This window comes from Etheostoma cragini, chromosome 10 (genome assembly GCF_013103735.1).
Source record: "Etheostoma cragini isolate CJK2018 chromosome 10, CSU_Ecrag_1.0, whole genome shotgun sequence".
NCBI classification, from domain to species: domain Eukaryota; kingdom Metazoa; phylum Chordata; class Actinopteri; order Perciformes; family Percidae; genus Etheostoma; species Etheostoma cragini.
Window position 1 is genome coordinate 23,529,677 of NC_048416.1, and position 20,175 is coordinate 23,549,851.

General features: G+C 38.2%; 1 long non-coding RNA gene across 1 annotated transcript; it reads left to right on the top strand.

The window, feature by feature from the left end:
• The first annotated feature begins 2,818 nt into the window (after positions 1-2,818).
• LOC117952024 lies at positions 2,819-19,968 on the top strand. The gene is made up of 3 exons (XR_004658301.1): positions 2,819-2,940; positions 6,871-6,874; positions 19,958-19,968. It is a non-coding gene; the product is annotated as an uncharacterized LOC117952024 (long non-coding RNA).
• The last annotated feature ends 207 nt before the right edge of the window (positions 19,969-20,175 follow it).

The following is a 20,175-nucleotide window of genomic DNA, read 5'->3' on the forward strand; positions in this document are numbered from 1 at the left end:
GCCAGACGAAGGCGGAAATCAACCTGATTCCCAGATGTGGTGCCCACCCCCCAACCCCCACTCCCAGTTATTCCTGTAACCTCTGAGACTATAAGGAAATGAAAAAGGATTAGTGGGACTCTGAATCAACGAAATGACTTTAAATGACTTCTTTGGGTAGCCACAGGCCAGCCGCGCAGCATGTTTAAGTTGACATTTCTATTGTACAAGTAATTTGCATTCTATTTGACTCTAAATGACACCTTCATTTTAAGAATTCTAATAGCGGTTTTTGATTTTCTCAGTTCAAAGATGAGCCTAAGAAACGTGGCTTAATCTAGGTATGTAGGACTCCTGTCAATCTCCAACAAAAAAAAAAAAATACAACCTTCTAACAAGGTGAGGTCTTAACTTCAATCAAATTCTTAACGTGTCCACTCATGACACAAAGCAAATTTCCAACAGTTGCACCACACCTTATTAAATAAAGATCACTAACTGAACACATGTATCTGTAATATTACTATCTGGTGAAAATTAGAACGAAAAAGGAGAGAATGATTGCTTTGAGGTTATCACATGAAGCTGCAGACAGTGAGGTTTAAATATAATGCAATTCTGTTGCTAAGATACTTGGTAATGTCACTGAAACATAATTCTAATTGGTTGTAATTCACACATGCATGTCTTCACATATTTTGTCACTGGGAGGATGGAGTCTTTCCAGAGTATGGTTGTGTTTTTTCCTACAGAATTATCATTTAATCTCACAATCAGAATTATTTGTAATGGCAATCAACTACATTTTTATGATGGATGTTTGCGTTTTATTTAGTTTAAGAAAAGCTAAAACAACAAATACAGATAACTATCTCACATAAATCTTACAATATGTACAACACTCACTCTAAAAATCATTCTTGTGTTTTTATATGAATACGTGGGAAAACTTGTCAAAGCTACATACTATTGAATTTGTTTCTATAGTTTCAATCATTTTCATAAATCAGTCAATATCAGCGGCCTGATCTGTCTGAACACAAGGGAAATTACCTCACTTTATCTGCAGGAAGAAAAAAAAGATTGTAAGACACAGTGCTTGTTTCTACCAAGCAGACTAAGCACCATGTCTGTTATTACCAATACCAAGTATAAGGTGTAAAATCCTTGTTAATGCATAGAGACAGAACATGATTTCCTAGACTATTAAACTAAGGCAATTTTGAAAGTTAGAAGAACACTGTTCCTGGGTGTTGTGTTTAAGCACTGCTTTGGTAATCCTCCACTAGAACATGGATGCATGTTGTAAGTTACTGCAAGATGGGTTTGCTGCTATTTGTAAAATGAAGGACTTATAAAGCATCTTGCCATATTTTGAATCCAATGCATTTCTCCCCCCCCCCCCCCCCCCCCCCCCAAGTACACTTGGTCACAATAAATGTTGCAAAAGAGGTTAATATTTGCGCACATCTGCAGATAAAGATTTGGAGAAGACCGTATTCCATATTCAGACAATTGATTAGATGTATCTACAATAGGTTGATAAATTTGATGTTTATGCATTTGATTCCTCAATTAAACCATCTAATAATTACATATAAAAGGGGAAAGATTCAGTTACTTCAAATTAAAAAAGGGGGAACTTGAGGATCTGTACTAATCTGTAAATCTGGATCTGTAATTTGTACTACATACCATAGACCATAACATTTAAAAAAAGTTATCAATAGCCTACTGTAATTACATTCCCAACCTGTATTGTTGGATAATTTGTTGAGAAGAGATACCAAGGCCACTTCTCATGTGTAAAGCGACAGACCTACAAACATCCCATCATAATCGGTCTGAAGTCCCGCTGTTCCATCAAACGCTTGTTTATCCTACTTAACAAACTATATACTAGAGATACACTTTGCCATACAACACCTCATTCAGAAATTGTGGTTGTGCACCCTAACTATAGAGCAATAAAGCGGGAGTATACTTACCCTCCAGCACTATCTTTTCATCCCATGTATAGAACTGGGTACTATGTTGTCACCTTTCTATCTATTTTCCCAAGGTCAGAACATGACGGGTGAATGGCCAGACGCGAGACAGAGGTAATGAGTTTGGAATGGCATTTAGAGCAGCGAGAGGCTCAGGACTCACACCTGACTCATCACACTACGGATTCAGAAAGAATAGACATTGTTAATGAAAATGTATGGCTCAATCCGTAGTTCAGACTGATGAAAAAAGAAAAGAAATTAACCACTATTGAAGGTAACATTATTAGCTAAAAATAATTAACATAATATCTTATACTCATAATCTTAGCATCAATGGCGTATGTATGACATTTTCAAGATGCATAATCGCTTTTTAGCGTGTTTGTTAACACCATTTGGCCTCCATTGACTTACATTTCCTTGTGATAGTGCGTGCATTTACACCGCAACGGGTAATGGGAATGCTGTTCTGCGGGATCCCCACCAAAGAGCTTGTGTATTTCACCATGGCTAACATGATATAAAAGGAACCCTTCTGTTGGTTGGATTTGCATCAGATTAGGCTAGCTAGGCCAGATACCAAAGCAAAGCTACTGTGTTTAACAACCTTGCACGCAACCATCCACTCTGACACAAGGTTTTGTGAAATTGTCACATAATTTTCACCTTTGCAACATATGCTGCGTTCCAGGCAACCCGTTTCCCATATACTGTAGCATTCAAACCCAAACTCGTACCAGATTGTTGTTCTCCCAGTTACAGTTTTTGACATCACACACACACACACACACACACACACACACACACACACACACACACACACACACCAATGGCGCCCCCCAATGCTGTACAGGCGACATGGATTAACGGTGAGAAATAGAAATAAATAGAAATAAATATGCAACGTAAAGTAATTCGGCAAATTGCAATCAAAACAATACACATTCAATTGTGTACTATTACAGGTTATGTAATATGTCGCAGACTAGAATTTGGTAGTATCAGCTAGCGCTAGCTAACGTCAACGTCTGGTAGCTGCTATATATATATATATATATATATATATATATAGTGAGTCGTGACTTACGGGCTAAAAATTGTGTCTGAAACGCAGAAATAGAGAGGATAGTCATTATTTGCGTGATTGCAAGAGGTCCCTCATAAGTAAAATGTAAAAGGTTGTTAGGAGCTCTGTTTTAGTGGTAAATTAGAAAATGTTGATAGGAATGGCCTGGCTTTGCCATTGTTTTTGTCTGTGTGAGACTCAGTGCAGAAACAGAAAATTATGTAACAAAGTCTGATCGGCACATTCGAGGAGAAGAAAAAGGTTAAGTCTGTAAAAACAACTTGCATCAACAAAACCCGGTTGCCCCTTCTATGCATTCTACTCCAGTGTTTGCTCTTGTAAATTTCCACCTATACCCTAGGGCATATATCTCCTCACACAGGCCAGAGCAAGCAGAGAAACAATCTTGTTTAGGCCATCAATGAATGACATACTTTTCAATTGTCCTGTCAGCAGCACAGGAGAGACCGATAGCAATGTTTTTCCAAGCCTTTCACTGCTCTCAATATCTTTGCCGCTCTGCCATGAGAGGCGAAAATGCTTGTTTACCCAGAAACCAACGGCCTCGCTGATTGCCATCCACACAGTAATGGCCAAGGATGAGGCAGATCAATAGCCATCTGCACCCATTCCTAAAGCAATAACATTCAATAGGAAAATCCATTTACTTTTACTTACCTTTGCTTTATTTTGTTTTACCAAAAGAGCAGCCAATTCTAATGAAGATGGGATTTGACTAGACGGGCAGTGGTTATGGATCTTTTACTACTGTACGGCTTTTTATATTGATACGTGTATAACGGTGAGAGCACTAATGGGGACATTTGTTTATGTAATATGTTTCTTGTTTACTCATTTGACCCTGAAGTATGGACACTGATCGAGATCAGGGTCTTCAGTGTTACAGCTATGCAATGATTGCTACCGTATAAGGATAATACCAATTTATGGCGGCAGGAACAAATACAACACTGTTTACACACAATTTTTTCTATCTTTCTGTTCTTATTTTGTCTTGTAAAATACACAATTTTATTCCTGACAGCCAACAAATACTGGGTCAGAAAGGCCAGTTAAATGTTACAATGCTACTGTGTGTGTGTATGTGTCTCAGGACATGCATGAGCATGCTCTCACTTGGTGAAAACAGGAAGTTTAATAAGAGTTTGTGTGTTCTGCTGAACTTGCCTTCGAGCCATTTCACAAATCCTCTTGCAGTCAGAACAGCCAGCTCTCCCAGGTGAACCACTCTCAGATTAAATTATCTGCAGCTTTCCCAGATGGGGGGGGGGGGGGGGGGGGGGGGAGATAAAAAGTTGCTTTATTTGTTAAAAGCACTTTTTCATCACCTTATAATTCAATATTCACTTCAATATTGCACTACCCCCCTGTATTGAACCATTGCCCTCCACCTCTTTTGTCTCACCAGTGTTTTTCCTGATGCAAGGTGAATTACTTTTCTCTATCTTTTCATTCTGTGGCAGTTGTTTGACTCGGTCTACCAAACTAAACACCCATTCTGGCTGCCCTCTGTATAACCTTGCATCTAACTCCAAAGACTTCCTTGAATCCTTAGCAAAGCTTCTGGGAATGATATTTCTTTACTTTGGCACAATGCTGACCTGCAGCAGATATACTGTAAACTTTCTTTTTTAAAACGTTTTTACACTCAATGTGCAGTACTGTGGACAATTTGTAACAGTGTTGTGTGTGTCAGTATTAGATTCTTTTGCCTGGAAGCCGCATCTTTAATATATACTGTATATACATTTCTTATAACAATAATGTATATTAATTAATATAATATTAATTAAATAATAATTATTTTATATATTATATGTAAAAAAGAATACACACACAAAACACACACACTCTCTGGACATTTACTCAAGCAATATATTTCACTTGGTCTGATTTGTCCCAAAAGCAACATGTTCAATAGACTCACATGATAGAGAGTATCATTACATTTATGCACAACAACATTCCACTTTTATTAAGAATATGACAACATTCCAAATTTGATGGATGTCATATTAACAGCATATTTGGGTTGGATATTCCGAATAAGGCCTTTTTCTGAATACGGCATTTTCCGATTAAGATATGCGGTATATTTCGGTATTAATTGTGTTTTAGAGGCATTCTTTGGACATGTTCACAGCGCTTCCGGATTGTGTCTCAATCTGGGTTTTTAACCAGTTTACGGCCTCTTGGGTACAGTTTATGATCCGTTCTGTGTGTTGCTGTACACAAACCAACCAGCCAACAGTTTGCAAGGCTGCAGAAACAATAAGAAGGAAGAGAGATACTTTAACATTTCAAAGACTTGGATATGGACAGGTGTTTAGATATACAGACGCGTACACAACGTACACCGACCTTTTCAAGAAGTTTGTTGAAGGAATGAAAGAGGGAGGCTGTGTTTGCAAGATCCAACAAGCCTCTGCTGGTAAACTCTGAAAAAAACCATTTTGCAGGGCGGCATGTAAACAGAAATATTAGTGGAATGTTTAATTTCATTAGCCATGTCAACAGCTTAGTTGGAATATCATCTTTTTTGGAATAAGGGCAAAAAACACCTGAATAGTTTGTGCATGTAAGCTTGGTGACTAGGTTGTAGCAATAAATGTAATTTCATATTTACCTTTAGCCCCAGGAGCTCTCTGTTGGTCGTGCTATTTCTATTTCTTTCCAAGTATGTCACCAGCATAGTCCATTACTTTAATCCTAGGTTGTGTGAGGATTAGGACCAGGTATTTTAACATGATCATGTTCTAAAATTAAACGTAAACCTTAACAGTGCATGGGTCGGGTGGACTATTGACTCAGAGTTACTAAGTCAGTGTTTTTAGCTCAGAAATTAACATTTGTCAGTAGAAAACACACATTTCCAAGATGATTTAAAAGTTTATAACTGATCAAATGCATACTGACAGTTTACAATATGAACCAAGTACACAGTGTAGGGAGGTGTTCCAACTTTTGAGTCCTGCTCATTTTAAAAGTTTGCTATGGAAGAACAAATCCATTGGGCTAGTTACTTTTAGAAGATTACCACAACCACCTTGTTGCCAGGAAGCCATATTGAGTGTCAACCTCGTATTTCAAGGATTAAATGCTGTATCAGTGTTGAGATTTGTTCTCTTTTCACCTTAAATCCCTATATTTTATGAGGAAAGATCATACAGTAACAACAAAACAATCACGGAAAATCAAAATCTTCCTCTTGCTGCAATTAGTCAGCACAGAGATGACCATGATGTGGCAGTCACAGGTGTACGTTAATGCATCACTTTACATGGGATTTGCCCTACAAGGTTTGGAAGACTTGCAATTAATCATTGTGTATCTGCACTGCAACGAGTATTGTTTCCAAATTTATCACAACGCCAGACCTTTAAAAGGCATCCGTGTCTCACATCATGCCATCCCACAGTATGAGATATGAGATGTCAGCTGTAAATTAGGTGGCACACAGTGACCCCACACTGTTCCAGGTTTTGGTTAATCCAAGGCGAGGCACACAGAGGACACAGCCGGACACATTGATCCCTGTGACTTAGGTGCTCAAACACCATTTATGTAATTCACACTACATCCCAATTTCTGGATGCCATTTACATTTGGGTTGTTGACTCTACAGCAAATCAGTAGCCCTATAGAAATGGTGGACATGTTACTGTCAGGGACCACACTCTACTTCTAGCAGCACTAATGTCTTGCAATACTTACCAAACTGTGTAGGGTACAGAAGCTAAACAAAAGCTTTTGGCTATATTAGCACCATGATCTGTCATCTTAAATTGGCTTTGGTTCCCACATTGTGCACAGGTTTGTTGGCTGAACTATCATTTACAGCAGCCTAAAATGTAGGACTCCCAGCAACTGGTTCATCATGTCAGTTGGTTGTGTTGTCTTGTGAACAAGTTCTCTTTTTTCTGGACAATAGCTATGTTACTTTTTTAGGCTTTAGTCCACCCACTGGTGTACAATGTACCTACCCAACAAGACTAAGTCATAGTTAGAAAACACAAGTTAGTATTAGTATTTTCAAACACTACAGACTTTTTTTGCTGCCTGTAGGGACCAGCTTAAATATATTTTATAACATAAGTCAGTTCAGACCTTTAGTGGAACATAACTGTGATTTAACAGGATATAATAACACTTTAATGGGGAAGCATTAAGCCAATACTTCAGTTTTTGTCAGCATCCATGAATGGATCTAGGTTTGCTAATTTCTAAAAGTTTAAGAAGAAAAAATAAACAAGAGCCTAAAGAAACTACTTTGTTTGTCTCTTATTATTTTTGCATACATGTCCACATGTGTGCATTCTATTCTCCGCCGTGTCCATACACTTTCACCCACAGTCCTACTGCCTTTATCAGCAGTCTGCCGAAACAGCTGCAGCCTTTTACCAAGAACCCTGTGACAGCTGGTCACACACACACACACACACACACACACACACACACACACACACACACACACACAAACCCCTACCTCACTCCAATCCTCTTGTATCTATCCTAGGTGGAATTGGGTTGAACAATGGCATGATGGGAGGGGTGTTGTTTGGTGGGCTTGGTGGATAGTGGAATCCTCCCCAAGGTGACCTTTGAGAGGTGGTGGGGGACGAGTTGAGGGCTTTGACGGTGTAATGGACTGATGTCACTCTGGCCGGAGATGCTCAGGAGAGTAATGATATCATCTTGATGCTTGGAGGTAAAAACCGCAGAACTACAATATATTTTTGATGTTTTTTTATTTTTCTTCCCATTGCTGAAATTGAAAGTTGACATGGTTGTTTTGCTGTATGTGTTTATGGCAATTCCATGACCCGTAGACCCTAAAAAGTCAACTGAATTAGATCCAACATTAATAGGAAGACAAAACGCACTTATCTTCCTTCTACAAATTCAAACATACATTTGTGCATGTTTTCTTTTATAGGTTTGTTTTTATCCAACAGCATATGGTTTTCTTATTAATATCATTAGAATAATGTCATGATTTCACATGCAAAGACAGTAATGAAGTATATAGCTGGACAATTACTACTTACTCAGTTAGAGAAGAGCTGCCTCTCAGAAAGGTGATCTACCTTTCCCTCTACCATTACATGATTATATTAAAATAGTAATACATTCTGCACATTATCTGAAGGGATGATTATGGTGTTTAGAGGAGAATAAACAACACAGCAGAGTTTTTCAAAACATTACATTGCTGATTAACATGTCTGTGTGAAATAAATAAATAAGTAATTTAATTAGAGAGTAAAAGAGACATCACATGTGTACATTCCTGCACACTGGTTATTCCTGTGTGTGTATCTGCTTCAGTAATTGGTCCAAACACAAAGTGAGACAGGGTACAATTACAGCAAAAGTGTAATTAGCAGATGCTGAACCAATACGGCTCATAAATCTGCCCATTGCCAATGATACTGTATGTCAATGAGGCTACCCAGACTCACATGAGATCCAGATCATGCTTTAATTACCTTGAAATGAGCCAACTTTAAGGGGAAAAAAAGTATCTTGAACTTTCATATATATTGATCTTAATTATTTCAGCCCCAGAGGGTTTAATACACACACAAAGTGAAAACAGAAGAGTATTTCTGCCTCCCCTCCTTCGTCTTCAGACAGAGATTTTGCTCTCTTGGTGTGGAGGTGTTCAGAAAAAAAGAGGAAAGGAAAAATAGCCTGGGGCATCTAGCAGAGGATTTGACCCGTTCCCTTGCAGTCAGAGGCAGAAAACACACTTTTTCCCACACTAGCCATATTCATGTTTAAAGATTGGAAAGTAAAGCGGTGCCCCTATAGGTGAAAGCATTCATCTTTCTCTCAATATGTAGGTGCGTGCAGCGTGGAACAATCCGAACATTGTGCTGACCCGCCCTGTCTGCTCTCAGCTTACACACCCAAAATAAGATAAATAATAATAAAGGTTTCCACGTTTATCAAGGGTCCCGGGGTCTGCAGCGTCACGTTAATTTACTTTCAGTCTTATGGCATCACAGCTAGTCACGCGATGGTGTGTAAACCCCCTTGATGATGTATTAAGTTGGATATATAATACGCAAAAATAGATGAAAGTTCTCCCATATGAAAACCTTCACTCTGCCTCGCTGTTTGGTACATTCAGCTTGATTTAATAAGGGGCTTCCAGTTCTGAGGCATGGAAAAATAAAGTATAATTTTCAAATATTTAAAACAATCACATTAATGAGGCTTCATGAAAATGCTTAATAATAACATAAGGACATCAAGCAATGTTTTGAGCATGAGGACCCTTACATTTAACCAAAACAGTTCTGGGTTAGGGTATGGGATACAGATAAACCTATTATTGGCCCGATGGCCAATTATCAGCGTTTTATTTGCCTGATAACCAATAAAGTTAATGAATTCACAAGTCCACTACTTTGGCTCAGCTACAGCTCTGTCCCTCTGCTTTCGGTTTCACTCACCACAGAGTCTGACTTAATGTCCCTCCCACAACACTGACTATCTGTTACTCTATTATGTTAAAAATTACTAATTCATTAAATAATTGCTTAAAGCATTTATATAAAGTGTTTGAGTTTATTAAATTCCAAAATGTATGCCTTAATCATTTTGAATTTTCATTGTAAATGCATATTGGTTCCAAATATTGGTTAATCAAATTAGCCTAATGTGACACATTAAATCCTTGTGGATTTTAATGGCTACCTTACCAATAGGCCAGTTAACCTATTATCAGTTGGGGATTTATATTTGTAAATAATATGTTGGATTCATTTTAGAACTAATTTTAGAAAACAAACTTGTTGGATGCCCCCCTGCATTGACTCCGAGGACCCCCTAGGGGTCCCGGAACCCCTGGTGAAGATCTCTGCTCTTGCAAGATAAGGTGTTTTGCCTTTGCAGGGATATGTCTATGTGCCAAATGTGATACAATGTGGCACAGAAATATAATAAACTTACTATTATAAAACTGAAATTATTTTTTTAATGTCAATCATACAGCTATTTGACAATAACTCATGTTTTCCACAATGGCTCTGGTACCATGGGATAACATTCCAATTCTTTTGCATAGCAGTGCACAATAACCATATTTCATATTTCTGAGAGAGGGGCACATGGAATTGCTGACGGCGTTTTTCCTGCACTGTGTTTTCATGGTGGAGTCGTGCCCGATGATGGTTATGATAATTTGATCTGAGAAGACACAGAGATTTGAACTAGCAGAAAGGAGGACGCAAATCCCTCAGTAAATCCCTACACTATATAGCCCCCAGCCTGCCGGGAGAGTTTAATATCTACTGGAATGATTAAACTGAAAAGGTGAAACCACCATTGTAGTAATAAGAAGGAGGACTGTGCAACAGGGGTTGGAGAGTAGGCTAATAGTTTGCACTGCAACTCTGACCTCCAATGTACACAGACGGCCCAGAATACTAATTTCACCATTTAATTTATGTGCATCTATTCCTTTTGTTTCTCCTAATGATTAACATAGAAATATATTTGACAAATGGAACAAATTGACCTTTTATTAATTTATTCTCTTCGTCTTCATCACCCTATGAAGTACTGCTTTGCATTAGAAAACAGACTGCTGCAATAATTACATATATATAACCTAAAATATAAAAAAATATAATGCACTTTTTGGCAATCTGTTGCTTTGATGAGATGCTATGATATATTAAGCATTACTTTTTATTAACCAGATTCCAAATGAGCTTCTTTTCTTTGTCTCCATGACATTTAAATTCTTCTAATACCAAAAGATTTTAGTGTTTACGCTTCTTTTTTTGCTTATTTACAGTACTGCTGTGGATGTAATTATTAACAAAAAAGTTATCAAAAAAAGAAGCAATGCAATTGGTTACAACACCAGAACAAGGATTGCTCTTCACTTGGTTGAATAGGGCCACAAATGGGAGGTAACAATTTGTTCCTCACACTTATTACTGTAATTAAACATTATGCTTATGTTGCTGTAGAAAAAACTAAAAAACTTAAATACCAAAGTAAAATCAGAGGCCAGCAATTTTTAACCACAAAAGGCAACAAAGAGCCGAAAACAAAAGTCAAAACAACATAACCTTAACATTCACAGATAAATAGATAGATGGATAGATAGATAGATAGATATCTTTATCTCTAACGCGTTAGGGAATTGCTTTCTTACGGATCGGATCCAGCAGAGACGGAGCAGCATTAGCTATCCCATTGGGTTCCCCTTTCTCATCTGCTGTCGACTGCAAGACCGTTCATTACCAAATTGCCCGTGTATCCTGGTGTGGGGAGAACATAGCTTTCAAAGCCACTATAAAAACCCACTGATAATGTATGATAATGGATACTTTATAATCTCATCCTGGCTGAAGCCTGTCCTTTGCCTAGCATGTCCTGTGTCTTGATTTACAAAATGAGTGGGCATTGTGTCGCCAGCCGCTTCTTTTTTCCTGCCAGTGATAAGATTTATAATGAGAGTGTAACATGCTATCCCCAGATCACATCACCTATGGTCAGGCCCCAAAACCAACTGGTATAATTCACCATTGCAGTGACAAGGCCATAATCCCTGACTGGCTTACCAACCGCGGAATCCACAACCAAGCTAAGTACCCCTGCCAGATGAAAATCCCATAGCATACCAACATTTTCTATGAAGGTGGGGGAGTGTTTTGCTGCTGTATGCCACTCTTGTGAGTGTGATGGGCTGGTGACGTTTGGCCAATGTTAATGGGGTGTTGGTAAGAACGGATAGTTCTTAGGTGCTGAAAGTTGAAAAAATACCTGCACACTGTAATGTCAATTTTGAGTGGGTTCAGCCGTGCTCAACCTTTCACCATTCTGGTGGTCTTTTGATTCATGAATAATGAATCAATAATGAAATATAAGGTGATGGAGCATGAAAATAATTAATTTGTTAAGATGCACATACGTTAGATTTTCAATCCTTCACTCAAGGCACTGTAAAGATTTTTTGTATATATTGACATGTTTTTGGTCCCTCAGTCATGACATTTCAAAAAGTCATGTATGAAAATTATCTATGCCTCTGGCCAACAGCATAAAATATCCAGTTGACTCTGCACCACCTGACTCTACATCCATCATCTATATGTCTATTAATAGTATTAAGTGTGGGCCTAATAAAACCCATGGCGTTTTCACCAGAACCAAATCTGATAGTGCTGCTTGATGTTATCTAAAAAGGATTTTTTTTTTAAATAATTAAAAATGTACAGCCATACTCCCAAAAAACTTTCGGGAAAAACCATTTCATTACCGACTCAGTGTTTTAGGTGATTTATTTTAGTGATGTCCCAGAGCTATTATGAGCAAACTTTTTTTTAAACTGACTCGACAATGGATTTTTTTAACTGAGCCAACATCTCACGTTATTCTTCCTCTTGCCTTATATTCAATTTAACATAATGTCTGTCCTTACTTAAATGAAGCTTGTAGTCTGATTTCTATACTTTTACTGGTTCAGTAACTGTAAAAACATATTAAACCAGGGACAATTGTTTAGGCAGTAATTATATCTCCTTTAGTAATTAATTAAACTACTTAAGAAAAATAATGTGTATGAAAAATAATGTTTATGAAGTAACTTGTCACTAAATATTGTGCTATCCCTAACATTGCATTATAATGCAAATGATAAAACAAAAAGACAGAAATGTCATAATTAGGATAAAAATGGCTACCCCCGGTTAGACATCCTGTTAGGGTCACTTCCAGGTGGTCATTCCTTACGCTGTTGAAGTCGTCCTGGGCTGAACGTCCATAACTGTAGATTTTTTGGTCCATAAATTAGATTAACCACAGTAACAACAGTAGGAGGTACAGAGTCAGCACACCATCAGGAACCAACAGAGACATGTAAGTAGAGTAAATTAACTGTCCATTACTAAGTTTATGCTTTTGTAGCTGAAGTGCTGTTGCTATAGTTATACCTCCCCTCCAAACAGACCTGCATGTCAACCTGTAACACAGGATAAAATGGCATTTTTATCTTTTTGCATTATCCTGCTAAACAGTATCCAGACACAAAAGCAACCAACTTGCAGGGTAAATGCAACGACTCATTCAGGCTCCATACAGAGTAATTCTGCTCTAGCCCCTTTAGTCTCTGCTGGCTAAATCCTCTGTTAGAGATAGAGGCTGGGTTTGATCCCCTGCAGGATCTCAGTTTATCTCTCTTGCAAATCTGCTGCCAGATGACAGGGTTAGCTTTGTGGACTGTGGCTGCCCACGCTCTCTTAAAGATCGACACGATGCCGGGTGCCAGTGTTTCTGCCGTTTTACAATTCTGGAGCCATGGACTTTTTATGGGGTATAAAATCCATATATGTCTTAAAAAATGCAATTTATGTACTGTATGTTTAATTGCCTATTTGCACATGTATATCCTTATTAATTAAATTCCAATTTAATGTAGAGGAAAAGAGCAATACTTTTTATATCATTCAATATCGCAAATTTATAAACTAATACCTATTAAGAATTTGATTTAATTGTTGCAAGTTCTTTTTGCAAAGATAAATTTTACCGGGAACACATTGTTTTGATTTTTTGCCTATTTTAAAATGATTTTGAATGAAACTCCATACTGTCTGTCTCAGGTAAATATGAATGTAATTTAATGTTAAGGTAAAAAGTGATTTGACAAGGATTTCCCATTATCTGTTAACTCAAAAGAAATTAGAAAAGTTAATTGCATTATATTTACCGATACAACCACTGTACTTTGTGTGCAACACATGCCCAGTCACTGCTGTGCACAGGAACACACGTGTCTTGTGTCATCATTTCATCAGTGCGGTGCAACCAGCTGCTGTTGCTGCTTGCTCATTAAACATTTGTAGAGTCAATACAAATTCCACCAAGGCTCCCTTCCTCAGGGCAAACACTGGAAAATACAGTATGTAAACGGTGCCACGCTCATCAGTCATCTATGCAGAAAATAGAGCTATCTTCTCTCCCTACTGTATCAATAACTGGGGGATGGAGGGGGTCCAGAAGCAAACCTCCGCAATTCATTACGAGCCTGCGTCGCCTCCGGCAGATGAGAAGGTTTGCTGCTGTTGACAGCTCGTCTCTCGGCAGAGAATCTGTGATTATTGTTAAATGTCAATGTGAAATATCAAATCAGCAACCGAGAGTAACTCTGCTTGAGTTACAGCATTCTGATTTATACTTGAACTTTCTTAAAAACTTTAATTATCAAGGAAAAACATTGGTGAGCATGCCTAATCTGTTGTTGACTTATAGTTTACTCTGATCCCATCAAGGAACTTCCTAAGACAGTTTCAATCTTACTGCTGCAGAATCGTACGTTAAGGACACTTTTATGGCTGATTTAAGCTGCCAAACGAGGGAAAATGTTTCTCTTGTTTACTACCTTAAAGCTTCTGATATTATTGAATTACCATTACATTCAAGCCGTTGCCAAATGAGTTGCTACAAAGCTAATTGAGATCAGCTCCAAATAACTCTCTGTATTTCTCAGAATGGCTATGTTCAGAAGACTGTGTCGTCCAGTGACTTCCCAACGCAAATGCTCAACTGAACATAATTACCTTTTCAGAAAAGGCCATCTTGTTGTTTTAAAAAAAAAATCCTCAGTCTCCTCTGTGGCTACTAGCAACTTGGTGGAGGAGAGGTGGAGGGGCAAGTGCGCAATCACAGAAGGCTTGTATAATTTGGACGTGCCAACAGTAGTGTTGTCATTATTTCAAATTCCTCATGGGCGAGACAGAATCTACACACATAGCTTTAACTAGTAACACACAAGCTTTTTTTTCGCTGACCTATTAGTGTCATACATATTTCTTAAAATTCCACCTAGTGTAATTCAACTGAGGTGACATACCAAGGTGCACCGGGACACCCAACCAATGTTAAAAGTCTTGATTCAAATGGTGATTCTTAATCATGATCATGCTGTGTGCAGTTGTCAATGCTCGGTCAATTATATGCAGGTATTTATATGCCGTCATTTGGCGCAGCCAATGTGCTACAATGCCTTGACTTGATGAGCTTGAGTGAAAAATCCTAAATCTCTTTACCGTCATCATGAAGTCTCCATGGAGAATAGTTTCAATGACTGCTATGGTTTTGGTGACAGCAGTTATATGTGAGAACTGTGCTCATACTGACATGCTCCTTATAAATCAAGACACAATGGCATGAAGACAAACCTGTTTTGTGTTATTATTTTAAGCGTATGCATGCGTTTGAATGGATGGGGACAGAATGGGGTTGTACAGGTAGCGGATATGTCATTTAAGAGTGTCATTGTATGATGACACTATAATCAATATGTAAAACTAACTATAAATGTTTACTCTAGCTTACCTTTCTCTGTATTTTGTATAATCAAGCAGAATATTATGTTAAGGTCACACAGTCATTTTAGCTGTTGGGGCGAGTTGACTAAACCTCCCCAGAGAGACAGACTTTTTAGCTGCTATCATGTTTGCAAGAGCTTTGTTGTATGTTGGAAATTTGTTGGGTCAAATATTCTAGTTTTTGTAATAGTAACTTTTGAAAAAGATATCATTCTCTGCAGGTTTTCTCAAACAGCTCTTTTTATCTGGTTGAAACTGAGAAATTATGACAAGCTAGTTGTAAATATTTCTTATTAAAATGTATATTTTGCCACTGTGCTCCAGTTTTCGACCCACGATGCCCTGCAGTATTCTGAACCCTGGAAGTGCAAAGGGCATCTTGGGCGCCAGGGTAGTTTACCTGGTAGAGCGCGTGCCTATATACAAAGGCTCAGTCCTCAACACAGTGGTTGCGGGTTTGGTTCTGACCCAGAGCTCTTTGTTGCATGTCATTGCCCCCTCCCCCCCCCCTCACCCTCTCCCCTTTCATGTCTAAGCTGTCCTGTCCAATAAAGGCCTAAAATGCTAGAAAAAAAGCAAAGTGCATCTATGCATTGTGCTATAGCATTTAAAATATCACTATTTTGGCTTATTTTATTTTGGAGACCAACCTTTCGGACTATGTGGTATCAGCTTCCACAAACCCCATTATAGAGTGAGAGAAAGCTGCAGAGACTGTATTGACTGCTGTGGTGGGTAATCTGGCTACTGGCATGCCACCCCCGCACTGTGAAAGTGAGAATAGCCTGCTGGGAACAAAAGCACTCTGGGGCCTGCTTATCAAACGTCTTCATGTGATCCCAACTAGCTAGGCCCTCATGGTTCATGGTGAGAGCAAGATATTGCAGGAGACACTTTAACTCTGTGCCACTGCCACGAGAGACTAGTAAGCAGTGTAACTTGTAAAATATAGAAACATTATTGCTGTTCCAAATTCATGGGAAATGTATACGTAACAATATGTTTTGTAAAATGTCATGAATAGCAACAGACATTCAAATTAAGAAAAAACAGCTTAAACAATCCATTATTGTCTTACTAGACTTCAGACAAAAAACATTCATGTTATTGCCAAATTATAAGCTCAGTAAAGGCAAGTATGGCACAGCTGCATGTTACATAAGTAACAGTACTAACTGAAATTGCGTGCTTCGGCCAGCTTAAGTTCACATGATTAAAGTGTGCAAACACCATAAGTTAGTTTACCCCCCCACCCCTCATGGCTGACCTCGAATTTCCTATGCCGCAGACACTTTGAAATCCAGTTTGTTTTCGGGCCCTTGAAAAGACAACACTCACTTTTTCATGGTGTAAATTCTTCTGGGCCTGAATTACAACAACAGATGAAAATACTGTGTGTATATTTGGTCAGATGTTTCATATTTATTGCATTTATTACCTATACATCACAAGGTATCGTGGGCAGACCTTTTTTTTTTATAGAAGCAACATTTTATTGTCTATGACTTAACCTCACTCATGAGTTGAAACAAGATTTAAAAGATAGGGCAAAAATGTAACCTCAACATGAACTTTGCATGAACATATGACCCTGAGTGGAATGATCTTCCTCTGGTGTAAGACTAAATAATCCCAATGTGTGCCAAATGATTCAGAAATAATCAACATTTATTGAACTTGTCGGTCCAGGATCTTATTTTACTTTTGATCTTATCACAAATTTCATTAGTTAAGTTAATCAAATTTACAACAGAGGAAGAAATGTGCAATGTTGGAGTGTCGTAAATAGAAAAAATATTCACAACATCATCTCTTTTGAAATTGTTTTCCTGCCTATTTAGTTATTTAGGAGGTAAAGTTTACAAGAAACGTGGCGTGCAGAGCAAGGTGCCGGAAAGTGAACACTTGACTCCACTAAACAAAAGTAAACAAAGTCCAAAGATAGATGATGGCTGTCAATCAAATCCATCCGCAGCTGCCTTTACCTGTCAGCCGTCACTCTTTTCCCATGGTTCCTTAGGGTTGGACTATCTCTGCTCGTGTTTTTAGACAAACAGATCAGATTCCTGCTCAAACAGGCCGCTGCCGTCCCTTTTGATAACAATGTAATAACTCAAAACAAATGATTCAGCTCTTTGATGAGAACACTTTTATGGGTCACGAAGACTCAACCTCACACTGACATCTGTTTGATTTTATCTTCTTGAACTTTATCCTCTGCTGGAAAATTTACTGGCTCTGACCAAAGCAGTGTGTTAAAGTCAGACTAATAGAGGCGCAAAGGCAACTGAGACACTGGGCAGGACAGCACATCTTAACCCTCAAAGCACGCAGCATACAGTATAGTCTAGTGCACTCATACTACACTCTGGAGCATGTGTCAAGAAAGAAAGAAATCTAGCAAAATGAACACATTTTATGCAAATAATATCACCATAATAGCATGAAAGTTCACCTGGTAGATGGCCAATTAAACTCACTCAGAGAACTTTAAAGTCCTCCATCCACTAAAACCTGTCATGCTTGGATATTTGTGTCACTGTACAGAACGATATACGTGCATAGAATGACAGTAGAAGTTTTCATATTCATCTGCTGAATGAGTTCAGAAGTTTCTCTGTACTCAGCTTAAATCTCTGTTTAACACCTGTGTGTACGAGCGTGACTTTGTGACAACTAGTTTTGGAAGCCAGTTGTGGTCTAGCATCTAACTTCTTCAGCTGGATGTCATTGATACATTGACTCGTCAGTAAAGTACAAGACAGTGTCCAGTAGTTGGACTTTATAAGCAAACATTTGTGCATTTGTATAATCAGGATTTTCCAATGGAAGGAAGAGTAGATTTTATAAGAATTTTTAACAAAAAATATTACTCAACAAAGAGTGTTTTAATATGTCTTAAAACATGTCTGCCAACAAAAACTTCAAAGTTGAGCATAAAAGTAAGATCGACACTTAGGTCACTGAGCTATCTCTAAGGATGTCTGTGACAATTGTGACTTTAGTCAAATTAAAAGTTTAATCGTTTCGCCAAAATTTAACATGTAGCTAATTATGTCCTGTTATTTCCAGCTTAATCTTTTCAAAGGGCCGGAAAAATTCTATAATAACTTGTGCTAATAATCAGCTGCACTTCAGTGGAACATGTGTGAATTAAAAAAAAAAAAAAAAAAAACTCCATGAAACTAAAACCTGGCCCTCTTAATTCTTGATATCAGCGCAGACTTCTCATGCTTCTCTTTATTTCCTACTTTGACGAGAGGCGGGGGGGCTATGCTCTAGACCCTGGCCGTGGTTGGAGCTGTATGCTAAAGCCATGGTCAGGCCCCAGAGATTTCCAGACTCTTAGATGCCTATAACTCATCCCTAGCTCTGCTTCTAAAGGGAGCCCCCCCTCCTCAATCCCAGGCCTGAAATATCCTTTCAAAGGCCGCAGACTGGAGACAGATATGTAGGTGTTTTAGATAAGGTAGGAATTGCATTAAAGGATTTTTCCGTTTTAAAGCTCTTGCCATCTTTTTTTGCCCTTTCCCATAGACTTGAGAAGAGTTGTTGAGAAACGATGGGAAGAGGGCTAAGGGATGTACTTTGGGACGGACTAGTCCGTACATTTGTGGTCAGTTCACAGCTCATAACAGACAAGCGCTAACCTCAGTAAAATTGAATAATGTAGAGTGGCTAGAGGCAGCACAGAACCTTCTCAAGAATACTAAAGTTATTGACCCGGGTTTGGAGGAAAATCCTCCCAGCTCATTGATCTCTTCACCAGCATAATTACAGGGCAGCGAGATGACTCTTCATTTAGAAGAAAAGAGAAAATTTAGAGCGATGAATTTTCAGAATGATGAGGAATTTTGCCAAATGCAACCGTTAAATTAAAAGCTCTTTCCAAAACCTCAGAATGGGATAATTATGTTTTGCGAAGTAAAGTGTGGCCAAAAAGAAACTCCGTAAAAGTCTCACCCAGGCTGCAGCATGTGAAAGTGAAAAGTAAACAGCAGGTCTGTTAAGGCCCCTGTGTGTATGTCTGTATGTATGTCTGTATGTACAGTATATATGTATGCATGCAAGTCATTCCCTACTTCTACTCTCAATGCTTCAGTTTTATAAGACATTTTGCTTTGGCATTTACATTAAAAAAAACTTTATAACAATGTGGCCTCATTTTCCTCCAGCCGACCGTGTTTATATTTGCCAGCTTAACATGCACACAGTTCAGTCCGCAAAGAGTCCACATGATGCTCTGAGGCAGTGTTTGTTGGACTGGGCTACAGGGAGATTAGTCACCTCGTTCCCTATGGTGCCTTGGCTTACTGTATGTTCCTCATACAAACGTCTTGGTTGCTAATCTTCCATAAAAACTTAAAATGTATTATATATTTGAATGCTGTAATATAATTAGAAAGGTTTAAATTCTTCTATATACGGTTATCAGTCACTGCCATATGCAGTGCATCTCTATTTTTCTGTAGAAATCTGATAAAGAATTACAGTAAAACAAAGTGGGAAATGTGGCAGGTAAAATTCTATTCTTTTGGTATCACAAGATTAAATTAAGTTACTGTTAATGACCCAACATTTAACAAACGGCGTAAGGATGGACAAAGATTATGTTTGGCAGAAGAAATCAATAAGGGATCATAGATTTCACCTGGAAGTTTACTTAATGAAAAGAGAAAGTGTCCTTGAGTTTTTTAAGAAAAAGAATGTAATGTACTTCAATATACTGCAAACATACCAGTGGTTATGATACCAAAACATCCAG